A 13,098-nucleotide genomic window follows, 5' to 3' on the forward strand; every position below is an offset into this window, starting at 1 on the left:
TGTTGTTTACAGTTAAACTGAAGGATAAGTGCCAGTTTTGGAGGGGGAGACAAGACGGCTGACCAGAGACACCAGCTGCCAGATTGTCTCAGAAAGAATGAAAAGTTTTAGATGAAAAAGAAAGAAACAAACAAACAATCATAGATTGGGTGTAATTCGGAGGGAAAAGAGACTCCATGGGAAGAAGTCATGGACCAGAACAAAGAGGAGCAAGATATCAGAGGAGGACAACCCCTGAGAGGCTTGGAGGTCAGCAAAAAGAGTAGGTGGAGCGGTTGGTTTCTCCCTGTTTCACATGGCTGGCAGTCAGCAGGCTCCCAAGATGCTGGAGAGCCTTTCTACCCTCATGAGCCCAAAAACTGCTGCCACTAGCAAACTGGGAGCTTCTTGAGGACAAATCACCAACTGCCAGCCCCCATGGGGCACTTCCTATCACAACAGACCAGAGCCAAGACGGCAGGCACCATATTGCATCTCTACCCATGGTGTGCCTTTGTCCTCTGCAGGGGGCTTCAGCCCCTCAGTTTTCATCTTGCTTGTTCCCACACAAACATTGCCCAACTCAGGCCCAGACTATGGGAGCCACAGGGGGCCAGTGGGTCTTGGGGGATCTGTGTGACCCCCAGAGCTTGGACATTCTGGATGGGTTGCCTTCCAGAGAAAGGGACAAAGACAGCCAGAGTGTTAGCTTTCCTCCATCCAGACTCTTTTTCTCCCCTTCCCCACCCTAGCCTGCAGCTGCTGAGAGAGATGATTGAGCTGGGCTCTCAGAAGCTGCTGCTTCCCCACATTAGTGCATATACCACACCAGGGCTTCCACAGAGAGAGGGGCTCAAACCTTTCCTCTTAAAGACCTGTTGAGGACTAAGGAGTGCTCAAACTGTGAGCTCACTGCTCACCAGCCTGCCCTGGTGCTGCTTGCCTGGATGCTCCATAAAATCAGGGCACACCCCAAAGTGGAGGGTCATCAAACCTGCTTGAGCACCCTGTAGGCAACTTGGGACCAGCATGTTTCTCCCTGGCATGGTCGGGGATTGATCTTCAGGGACCCTGGGTCAGCCCCATAGGCCAGATCCCATGACCCCAGGACTCAATCATGTTGCTTGGGAGCACAGAGGGGAGACTTGTGAACTAATCTTAGGAGGAGAGGGACCCTGTGTGGGCAGAACTGAAAAGGGAGCGCAGTGTGGGTCCCAGCTGCAGAGCACTCATGGACCACCCCTCTCCCCAAAGGAAGGCTGTACTCTCAGCCCAGGGCAGGATCCTAGACTGGGAAGCTCTCAGCCTGCAGTGCCATTGTGGGGCAACTTAGCTATTAATAATTTTAGCTCCTGCCTGCTAGTAGACGCTGGAGGGAGACCAAAGAGCAAGGGAGGGGGAAGAAAATGGAAACCTGTTCCTGACAGCCAGATTGTGAATCTGAGATGGCCCCAACTCTACCAGCAGACTTTCTGGTTGTGTGGCCACTTCAGCCTCTCCCTGTGGCTTTCCTGAGAAGCTGGGAGCAGACCTTTGACCCCTGCAGAAACAGCTACCCTACCAGCTTTTGTGGAGCCTGACCACAACACAGTCCCACTGAGCCTCACTCCCACACATGCCTCTGCTCTGGTGGAAAATAAGGAATCACTTGGAAGTTCCAGGGCCCCCACCACCACCTGGGGCATTTGAGTGCTTCTCCTGAGGAGCTAGAGCCAGTCACAGGTCCCCAAAACAACACTGCAGCTTGTTCCTTCCAGCAAGTACCACCTACTGACAGGCAGGTCAATTTGCACAGCCCTTTATAGCATTTACTGACTTAATCATACAGGGCATGGCTGATTCTTACCCACAAGAACCACATATTGGCTCAGAGATTAAACTGGGTGTGCCAATACAATTCACATTGTTAAGAATAACACAGGGCTGGGGAAAGATAAAGGAACTCAAAGACCTCCATCCTCCCTCATCAAAGAGAGACTGGGAATCTGCCCACACACATAGTTCATCACTGCTACAGCCTACAAACAACTAGCAACTGAGAAAACCACCACAGTAAGGATACCTATAACCAAAGCATCCATCCAGAACCTCAATCGCCATCAAAGCACCCAGAAGCAAAACCAAAGGTTCTTACCCAACCTATGCCACAGACACACCTTTATGGGAAGGGGGAGCCCTATCTAAACAAAAGAAAATCCAAAAATAAGAAGTGACAGCTGTCCAGATGAGAGGGAATCTGTGAAAGAACCCTGGAAGTATGAAAAATCAGAGGAAAAGGACACCCCCCAAAGGGAACACCAGCTCTCTAGCAATGGATACCAACAAAAAGGAAAATATTGAAATGACAGAAAAAGAATTCTAAATATGGATTGTAAGGAAGCTCAATGAAATACAAGAGAAAATGGAAAACCAACTCAAAGAAACCAGAAAAAACAACTGATGAAATGAATGAAAAAGTCACTAAAGAGATCGACATATTAAAAAAGAAAAAAAAAACACACAGAACTTCTAGAAATGAAAAATACACTTAAGGAAATACAAAACACCATGGAAAATTTTAAGAATAGAGTAGATCGGGCAGAAGAAAGAATCTCAGAGCTTAGAGACAACTCTTTCACATTAACTCAGTTGGTGAAAAATAAAGAACAGAGAATTAAGAGGAATGAATGAAGTCTATTAGAAATATGGGATTATGTGAAATGGCCAAATATAAGAATCACAGGCATCCCTGAAGGTGAAAAAGAAAATGCACAAGGGCTGGAAAACCTATCTGAGGGAACAATTGAAAAAAACTTGCTTGCTATTGCTAGAGATTTAGACATCCAGGTACAAGAAGCTCAATGAATACCTGGGAGATTCCCTGTAAAGAGGCAATCACCAAGACACATAGTCATCAGACTGGCCAAAGTCAATATGAAGGAGGAACTCCTGTGAGCTATGAGGTGAAAACATCAAGTAACTTACAAAGGGAAACCCATGAGGCTAACTACAGACTTCTCAACTGAGTCCTTATAAACCAGAAGGGATTGGGAACCTGGCTTCAGTCTTCTTTAACAGAACAAGTGCTAGCCTAAAATTTTGTATCCTGCAAAACTAAGTTTCATATATTAAGGAGAAATGAAGTATTTTCCAGATAAGCAAACACTGAGGGAATCTGTCAAGACCAGACCTGCCCAGCAGGAAATATTCAAAACTGGATTATTCATGGATCAGCATGATAGACACCCATCAGTATAAAATCACCCAAAAACTAAAACTCAGAGCTCATATAAAACAATATCATAAGAGGAAAAACAAAGTAATAGGATGAACAGAACAGTGTCCCACATATCAATTTTATCAATCAATTTGAATGGTCTGAATACCCCACTAAAGAGACACAGGCTGGCTGAATAGATGAAAAAATACAACCCAAGTATCTGCTATCTCCAGGAAACACATATAACCCATAAGGACTCTAATAGACTCAAGATGAAGGCATGGAAAGAAATACTCCATACAAATGGAAACCAAAAGAAAGCAGGTGTAAACATTTTCATAACAGATAAAAATGACTTTAAATCAACCATACTATAGAAAAAGATGGTCATTATATAATGGTAAAGGGAGCAATTCAAAAAGAAGACATAGTAATCCTAAATATTTATGCACCTAACAAAGGAACACCCAGATTCATAAAGCAAACCCTACTAGATCTAGGCAAAGAAATAAACAGCACCATCATAATTGCCAGGGACTTCAACACCCCACTGACAGAACCAGACAGATCATCCAAACAGAAAATAAACACTGCACTTAAATGGAACTCTAGAACAAATGGGCCTAATAGACATTTACAGGATATTTTACCCCCAAACTACTGATTATACATTCTTTTCATTAGCACATGGAACATTCTCCAAGACTGGTCATTAATAAGGACAGAAAACATGTCTCAAAAAATTAAAAAAAAATAGAAATCATACCATGTAACTGCTCAGACCACAATGGAATAAAACTAGAAATAAACTCTAAGAGAAACACTCAATTCTACACAGTCATGGAAATTAAACAACCTGCTGCTGCTGAACAATTACTGGGTCAATAATGAAATAAAGATGGAAATCAAAGGATTCCTCAAACTGAATGGAAAAAGGTACACAAGGTATCAAAATCTATGAGATTCAGCAAAAGCAGTCCTAAGAGGAAATTTCATAGCCTTCAATGCCTACATCACAAAGACAGAAAGATCACAATTCAACAATCTAGTGACACATCTCAAGGAACCAGAAAATGAAGAGCAAACCAAATGCAAAGCCAGCAGAAGAAAAGAAATAACTAAGATCAGAGCAGAACTAAATGAAATGGAAAACACAAAAACAATACAAATGATCAATGAAACAAAAAGTTGTTTCTTTGAAAAGATAAACAAGATCAATAGACCTCTTGCTAGATTAACCAGGAATACAAGACAAAGGACTCACATAAGCTCAATCAGAAATGAAAATGGAGATATTACAACTGATACCACAGAAATATAAAATATCATCTGGGAATACTATGAAATCTCTACACACGTAAATTGGAAAAAGTAGAGGAAATGGACAAATTTCTGGAAACACACAACCTTCCAAGAATCAATCAAGTAGAAACAGAACTCCTGAAAAGGCCAATAATGAGCAATTGATTGAAGTAGTCTTCAAAAATCTTTCAACAAAGAAAAGCCCCGTATGAGATAGATTCACAGCCAATTTTACTAGACTTACAAAGAAGAGCTGGTACTCATACTGCAGAAATTATTCCGTAACATTGAGAAGGAGGGAATCCTCCCCAACTCATTCTATGAAGCCAGTATCACCTTGATAACAAAACCAGGAAAGAATACAACAAAAAAAGAAAACTACAGACCAATATCCCTAATGAATATAGATGCAAAAACCTTCAATCAAATACTAAGAAATTGAATTCAACAGCACATCAAAACAAAGAAAACAAATAAAAACACCACCATGACCAAGGGGCTTCATCCCAGGGATGCAAGGATCATCCAATATACATAAACCCATAAATGTGATTCACCACATAAACACAAGCAAAAGCAAAGACCACATGATCATCTAAATAGATTCAGAAAAAGCATTTGACAAAATCCAGCACCTTTTCATGAGAAAAACCCTTAACAAACTAGGCACAGAAGGAACATATCTTAAAATTATAAAAGCCATGTATGACAAACCCACAGCCATCATCATACTCAATGGAGAAAAGTTGAAAGCATTCCCACTAAGAACTGGAACAAGACAAGTGTACCACATTGTCACCATTTCTATCCAACATAGTGCTGGAAATCCTAGCCAGAGCAATCAGGCAAGAGAAAGAAATAAAGGGTACTGAAATCGAGAAAGAGGAGGTCAAACTATCGCTTTTTGCTGATGATATGATCTTATTTCTAGGAATTACCAAAGACTCCTCTGAGAGACTCCTGGAATTGATAAATAAATTAAACAAATGTCAGATTAAAAAATCAGTGTACACAAATCAATAGCATTCCTATACACCAATAACAGTCAAGCTGAGAATCCAATCAAAGACTCAATACCATTCACAATAGCCACAAAGAAAATAAAATACCTAGGAATATACTTAAATAAGGAAATGAAAGATCTCTACAAAGAGAATGATGAAATACTAAGGAAAGAAATCACAGACGACACAAACAAATGGAAAAATATATCATCCTCATGGATCAGTAGAATCAACATTGTTAAAATGTCCATACTACCCAAAGTGATTTACAGATACAATTCAATCTCCATCAAAATAATATCATATCTCACAGATCTAGAGAGAATAATTCTACATTTCATGTGGAACCAGAAGACATCCCGAATAGCCAAAGCAATCTTAAGCAAAAAGAACAAATCTGGAAGCAACAAATTACCAAACTTCAAACTATGGTACAGGCTCTAGTAACCAAAATAGCATGGTACTGGCAGAAAAATAGAGACATATGTCAATGCAACAGAACAGAAAACCCAGATATAAAACCATCCACATACAACCAACTGATCTTTGACAAAGCAGACAATAATATACACTGGGGAAAAGAAGCCCTAATCAATAAATGGTGCTGGGAAAATTGGATAGCCACATGCAGAAGAATGAAACAGGATACATATCTCTCACCAGTCACAAAAATTAATTCAGGATGGATAAAACACTTAAATGTAAGGTATTTTACCATAAGAATTCTAGAAGAAAATGTAGGAAAAACTCTAGTTCTAGATATCAGCCTAGGCAAAGAATTTATGAAGAAGACCCCAATGGCAATCACAGCAACAACAAAAATAAATAAATGGGGCTTAATCAAATTAAAAAGATTCTGCACAGCTAAGAAAATAATGAAAAGAGCAAACGGACAACCTACAGAATAGGAGAAAACATTCGCAAGCTATACATCTGATAAAGGGCTAATAACCAGACTCTACAAAGAACTCAAGCAAATCAGCAAGAAAGAAACAAACAAACCCATTAAAAAGTGGGCAAAAGACATGAACAGATGCTTTTCAAAAGAACATATATGAATGTCCAATAAACATAAGAAAAAATGTTCAACACCACTAATCATCAGAGAAATGCAAATTAAAACCAAAATGAGATATCACCTTACCCCAGTTAGAATGTCTTTTATCAAAAAGTCCAAAAACAACAGATGCCAGAGTGGATACAGAGAAAGGAACACTTATACACTGTTGGTGGGACTGCGAATTTGTACAACTTCTATGGAAAACAGTATGGAGATTCCTCAAAGAACTAAAAATTGACCTACCATTTGATCCATCAATTCCACTACTGGGTATTTCCCTGAAGGAAAATGAGTCTTTTTATCAAAAAGACACCTGCACTCGAATATTTATTGCAGCACAATTCACAATTGCAAAGATGTGGAATCAACCCAAGTGTCCATCAATTCATGAGTAGATTAACAATATGTGATATATCTGTACTATAGAATACTAGTCAGCTATGAAGGATGAAGTAAAGTCTTTTGCAACAGTTTGGTTGGAACTGGAGACCATTATCCTAAGTGAAGTATCTAGAGAATGGAAAAATAAACACCACATGTACTCGCTATTAAACTGGACTAACTGATGAGCACATATATGCACAGAGGGAAATAAAACTCAGTGGAAATCAAGTAGGAGGGGAAGGGGAGAAGGGAATGGGCAAAATCCTACCTAATGGGCACAATGAATACTATCTGGGTGATGGGCACACTTATAACCCTGACTCAAGCATAACAAAATTGATCCATGTAAGAAAAGCATTTGTACCCTTTTAATATTTTGAAACAAAAAAAGGGTAAGTGCCAATTTCACATTAAAATATATATTCTACAATACTTAATATAGTACTGAGCATTTACTTATAACTGTATGCTTTCAGAAAGCCTATAAGGCTGTAGAACTGAGCACAGAGTAGGTTCAGTACTCAAATACTTGACTGATGAGTAAGAATATACATAAAACAATTTGAAGTCCTGGATTTAATTTACTAAGGTAATACTTTTGTCATGGAAAGAGGTGAGAAAAATCTAGTCTTAGGCAAAATTTGGGAACTGGATGAGGCAGGCTATTAAAATGGAAAATGAAGTAGAATTTCTAAATGATATAAATATTATAATATAGTAGGGTAGCTGGAAGAAATTAAAGACAGAATTAGAAATCTTGCTTTAGTGACCCAAATTTTTTCTTCAAATTTTTTAAGTAAAATTCACATAATTTAAAATTAACCATTTTAAAATGTATAGTTCAGTGGCATTTATTCATGATGTTGTATAACTATCACCTCTATCTAGTTCTCAAACATTTTCATCACCCCAAAAGAAAGGCCCATACCTGTTGGGCTGTCTCTCCCTAATCTCTTTCCCCAGCCCTTGGCAAACACTTTCTGTCTCTATGGATTTCCTCTTCTAGGGATTTCATATAAATAAAATCATACAATATGTGATTTTTTTCCCACTTACCATGTTTTGGACATTCATCCACATCGTAACATGTGTCAGTACTTCATTCCTTTTTAAGGAGTAAAGTAACATGTATATTTAATAAGTATATATACTACACTTTGTTTATCCATTCATCAGTACATAGAGATTTGAGATGTTTCCAACTTTTGATTTGGTGAACAGTGCTGCTGTGAACATTTGTGTACAAATATTTGTTTGAGTACCTGCTTTCAGTTGTCTTGGGTACGTATTAATACCTAGGAGTGGAATTGCTGGATAATATGGTATAACCATATGGTAACCTATTTGAGAAGTTCCCAAACTGGTTTCCACAGCAGTTATACTATTTTACAATCTCACCAACAATGCATGATTTTTTCAATTTTGCCACATCCTCACCAACATTTCTTACTTATATCAGTTGTCTTAACGTGTGTGAGTGCTATCAAATTGTAGTTTGATTCACATTTCCCTAATAATTGATCTTGTGCACTTGATGGCCATTTATCTTCTTTGGAGAAATGTCTATTTAAGACATTGACTGTCACACTATAAAATAATTTCTTTTCCTTGGGGCGATGGTGTTTTATTACAAAAATAGAATAAAAACTTCAAAAACAAAATGATCCTTTATAATTTAATGAAAAATTTGTTATTTTTTATTGTTTTCTGTGCATGAGTTATATGCAACTTGAAAAATAGTTCATGTGGCTCAAGGTAAACAGACGTGTGAGTTACATATGCTTTGCGGGGTTCCCAGGCTCAAACTAGCCTGAGTTAAATACATCTCACATGGTAGTTAATGTGTTAAGTTCTTTAACTATTTTCTTGATTAGACTGTGTCCTTCTGCTGTTATGAGTTCTCTATATATTCTTATTGGATATATGATTTGTAAATATTTTTTCCCAGTCTGTATGTTGTATTTTCACTTTCTTGTTAATGTCCTTTATGCACAAAAGTTTTTAATTTTGATAAAGTCTAATTTATGTTTTTTCTTTTGTTGTTCATTCTTTTGGTGTCATGGCTAAGAATCCATTGCCAAATTGAAGATCATGAAGACTTATTTCTAAGAAGTGTCAGCTCTTATGTTTAGGTTTTGATACATTTTCACCTAGTTTTTGTATATGGTATGATGCAGAGTGAATAAAGAAATTTTTTTTTCCTTCTATATTCTCACTCTTAACACGGAATACTTGACTTCTGATACCAGATTGGTTTAGGTTTTTCTCCACATCAAGCAATTTTCCAATTCTCTGCAGACACTAACTGGGTGTCCTACAATTCAATTCAGTTCTGACACTAACCAGAATTAGTGCAGACCCCAAAGGCTCACTCCCATGAAACCTCCCCGATTAAGATGCCAATCACAAGTAGTAGGTCCCCAGGTTACTATTACCACAATCACTTGCTACAATGGCTCACAGAACTCAGGGAAATACTTATCTGTTCTTAAAAGGATACAACTTAGGAATAGCCAGATGGAAGAGATGAATAGGGCAAAGTATGGAGGAAGAGGTGTGGAGCTTCCATGCTCTCCCTGGGCATCTCTGAATGTTCAGCAGCTTGGAAAGCTCTCTAACCCCTGTCCTATGGGTTTTTTAATGGTGGGAAGTTTCATTATGAAGGCATGATTGATTAAATCATTGGCTATTGATGATCAACTGGACCGTCAGGAATTCTCCCCTCTCTGGAGGTCAGGGGGTAGGGCTGAAAGGTCCAATTCTTTAATTACTTGGTTTCCCTCCCAACTAGACCTCATCTGAAACCCTAGCCAATAATCACCTCTCTAGTATGTAAGAAGACAATTACCACTTGGGAGATTCCAAGGGTTTTAGGAGCTGTGTGCCAGGAAACCGGTACAAGACCAAAAAATATATTTCTTCTATCACAATATCACATAGAGGTTCAGCTTCATTCTTTTGCATGTGTATATCCAGTTGTTCCAGCACCACTTGTTGAAAAGATTATTCTTGCACCATTGAGTGGGCTTGGCACCCTTGTTCAAAATCAACTAGCTATAGATGTATGGGCTTATTTCTCAAACCTCAATTCTATTCCATTGATCTATATGTCTACCCTTATGCCAGTTTAGATCATCATAGTTTTACAGTAAGTTTTGAAATTGGGAAGTGTGAGTCCTCCAACTGTGTTCTTACTCAACATTGATTTGGCTATTCAGGGCCTTTACAATTCCATATGAAATTAACAATCTGCGTTTCCATTTTTGCAAAAAAGGCTGTTGGGATTTTGATAGGGCTTGCAATCAATCTGTAGATTGCTTTCGGTAGTATTGTCATCTTAGTAATAAAGTCTTCCAATACATGAACACAGGATGTCTTTTCTTTTAGTGCAGGATTATTTTGTAGTTTTCAATAAACAAGTCTTTCACTTCCTTGGTTAAATTATTCAACACTGTATTCTTTTCAATGTCATTGTAAACAGAATTCTTAATTTTCTTTTGGGGTTATACAGAAACACAAATGACTTTTGTACATTGATGTACCCTCCAACTTTTCCAAATTTATTAGTGCTAATAGGATTTTTTTTTTTTTTGTGGATTGTTTGGAATTTTCTCTAAATATGATCATGTCACTATGACTAGGGATAGTTTTATTTCTTGCTTCCCAAATTGGATGCCTTTTTTTTTTCTTGACAATTACTCTGGCTAAAACTTCCAGTATAATGTTGAATAGCAGTGGTGAAAATGGGCATCCCTGTCTGGTTCCTGATCTTAAGAGGAAAGCTTTTATTATTTCGCAATTGAATATAATGTTAGGTATGGGTTTTTCATAAATGCGCTTTATGAAGTTGAAGAAGTTCTATTTCTATTCCTCTGTTCTACTCTTATTCCTATTTTTCTGAGTGTTTTAAATCATGAAAGCATAGATTTTGTCATATGCTCTTTCTGTGGCAAGTGAAATAATCATGTGAGGTTTCTCCTTTGTTCTACTAATGTGGTATATTATGTTGACTGATTTTCTTATGTTGAACCACTCTTGCATTCCTGGGATAAAACCCACTTGGTCATGGTGTATAATCCCTTTAATATGCTATTGCATTTGGTTTGCTACTATTTTGTGGAGGGTTTTTTTTTTTTTTCCATTTGTAAAAGATATTGGTGTGTAGTATCCTTTTCTTGTGCTGTCTTTGTCTAGGTTTGGGAATGGTAATAATAGCTTTGTAGAATGAGTTAGGAAGTGTTATTTGTTGCCCCTTCTTCTATTTTTTTGTAAGAGAGTGAGAATGATTGATATTAATTTTTCTTTAAATGCTTGCTAGAATTCACCAGTGAAAGTATCTGGTCCTAGACTTTCTAGGTGTTTTGCTTTTTAATAAACATTATTTTTAGAGCAGTTTTAGGTTCACAGAAAAACCAAGCAGAAAGTACAGAGTTCCCACATACCCCCTGCCCTCCCAGAGCCTTTCCCTCTATCAATATCCTGTACCAAAGTGGTACATTTGTTAGAATTGATCAACCTACACTGATACATCATCACCCAAAGTCCATAGCTTAAATTAGGATTCACACTTGGTGTGATAAGTTTTTGCTTACTGATTTAATTTCCTCACTTATTATATATAGGTCTGTTCAGATGTTCTATTTCCCTTGAAGTCAGTTTTGGTAAAATCTTTCTAGGAATTTGTCCATTTTGTCTAGGTTATCTAGTTTGTTGGTGTACAGTTTTCCTTTATTTTTGAGAGGTTGGGTAATAATGTCACCACTTTCATTTCTGATTTTAGCTTTCTGTTTTCTTTCTTTCTTCTTTTTTTCTTCCTTTTTTTAGTCAGTCTGGCTACAGGTTTGTCAATTTTGTGGATCTTTTCAAATGACCAACGTTTGATTTCTTTGATTTGTTCCATTGTTTTTCTATTCTCTATTTTATCTCCACTTTTAAAAAATGCATTAGCTTTAGGAGGGGGGACATCTGGTTTAAAAAAATTTCATTAGGTTTAGGAGGGGGTGCATCTGGTTTTTGTTACATGGATGAATTAAATAATGAAATCAGGGCTTTTAGTGTACTTGTTACCCAAATAGGGTACATTGTACCCAATAGGTAATTTTTCATCCCTCACCCCCTTTCCATCCTCCCCTCTTCTGAGTCTCCAATGTCCATTATACCACTCTGTACAACCATGAATACCCATCAGTTAGCTCCCACTTATAAGTGGGAACATGCAGTATTTGTCTCTATGTCACTGAGATACTTCACTTAGGATAATGGCTTCCAGTTCCATTCAAGTTGCCGCAAAAGACATTCTTTCATTCTTTTTTATAGCTGAGTAGTATTCCATGGTATATATTAATATATACATTTTCTTTATCCACTCATCAGTTGATGAGCATTTAGGTTGATTCCATGTCTTTGCAATTGTGAATTGTGCTGTAATAAACATGAGTGCAGGTGATATAATAACTTCTTTTTCTTTGGGTAGATACTAGTAGTGGGATTGCTAGATTGAACGGTAGGTTTACTTTTAGTCCTTTGAGGAATCTCCACACTGTTTTCCATAGAGCCTGTTATTTACACTGCCACCAGGAGTGTATAAGCATTCTTATGCCAACATCTATTGTTTTTTGACTTTTTAATCATTTGCATTGGCATTCTGACAGGGGTAAGGTGGTATCTCATTGCAAATTTAATTTGTATTTCCCTGATCATTAGTGACGTTAAGCCGTATCTCCACTCTAATCTTGATTTCCTTTCTTCTGCTAGCATTGGGTTTAGTTTGTCTTTTTTCTAGTTCCTTAAGGAATAATGTTAGATTGTTGATTTGAGATCTTCTTCCCATTTTTAAAATTAAGCTTATTAACTGCTTTCTGTATTATTGACACTGTTAAATTAACTGTTGCAGAAGTGTGCCACTAGTTTGTGTATTGTGTACTAGAGTATATATACAATCCTTTTTTTTTTTTAGTTTTTTTTATTGTGGCAAAATTTTACCATTTTGACCATTTTTTAAATGTACAATGTGGTGGCATTAAGAACATTGACACTATTGCACAACCACCACCACTGCCCATCTCCAGAACTTTTTATTATCCCAATCTGGAACTCCGTACTCATTAAACAAAAGCTCCCCATCCTAGCCTCCCCCCGTTCTCTGGTAACCACCATTCTACTTTCTGTCT

Source organism: Lemur catta, chromosome 3 (genome assembly GCF_020740605.2).
Source record: "Lemur catta isolate mLemCat1 chromosome 3, mLemCat1.pri, whole genome shotgun sequence".
Lineage (NCBI taxonomy): Eukaryota > Metazoa > Chordata > Mammalia > Primates > Lemuridae > Lemur > Lemur catta.